The sequence below is a fragment of the Microtus ochrogaster genome, unplaced genomic scaffold (genome assembly GCF_000317375.1).
Source record: "Microtus ochrogaster isolate Prairie Vole_2 unplaced genomic scaffold, MicOch1.0 UNK5555, whole genome shotgun sequence".
NCBI classification, from domain to species: domain Eukaryota; kingdom Metazoa; phylum Chordata; class Mammalia; order Rodentia; family Cricetidae; genus Microtus; species Microtus ochrogaster.
The window spans coordinates 163-1,111 of record NW_004954648.1 but is presented as its reverse complement, the minus strand read 5'-3'; the positions used below and the strand labels follow the sequence as shown (position 1 = coordinate 1,111).

Here is a 949-nt window from a genome sequence, read left to right as displayed (position 1 = left end):
GTGAGTTCAAAGCCATCCTGGTCAAACTAGGGAGTCCCCAGCCTGCCAGCACTACCTGTCTTAAAAACAAAACAACCTCTGATATTTGTGTTAACGCATGCTTAGGTAGCTAGCTGCTTCCATACTTGCTCTAGGTCCCCGTGTATTATAGCCTAACATTTTCTTAGATAATTACCTTTTTAAAAAACAACTCATGTATTGGGGCTGGAGAGATGATTCAGGGCTTAAGAGCATTGACTGCACACTGGAGGACCCGGGTTCAATTGCCGACACCCATTGGCAACTCATAACTGTCTGTAACTCTGAGATCTTAACACCCTTATACAGACATTTATGCATACAGACAAAACACCAATGCACATTAAAAAAATAAATAAAACTCATGTGATAGTCATACTTAATGATAATAAATTAGAATATATAGAGACTATACTTTCAGGGATCATTTCTATAGTACATTTCTAGAATATATAAATAAATGCCAAAGAAGGAAAGAAAATTTAAAAAAATTTTTCATAATCCCCATCACACAGGAGTGCCATGGTTGATTGTTTTTTTTTTGAGACTCTTAGACTTTTAAAATATTCCCGGCTCCTTTCATTTGTGCCTTCTCCTTTCACATACATTAAAATCCTCTAAAATTCTGTCTTTATTCATCCTTTGTTTTAAGAAGGTTCCAGCATTATGCGTTAGGTTCATTTTATTCTTGTTCTACGTGAAAATATATTCCCTTGGAAGGATTAGGCCTTTGAAGAGGTTTGCAGCCTTGCGTGTAGTTGGGCCTAATCTTAGAGTGCATGTCAGGACCATTTCCGTGGTAGTCTTTGGAGCCCCTGGCTATTCTAAACCTACTAACTCAGCACACTGTCCCTGTTCATGAGTTGTGTTTGCAGAGTTTGCTCGAAGAAGGTAAGTGTACACTGCATGTTTGCATAGGTAAGGACCGTTA

The 949-nt window shown here is 38.3% G+C and overlaps 1 pseudogene; it reads left to right on the top strand.

Moving 5' to 3' along the window:
- The first annotated feature begins 423 nt into the window (after positions 1–423).
- LOC113455933 lies at positions 424–500 on the top strand (annotated as a pseudogene).
- Positions 501–949: the final 449 nt, after the last annotated feature.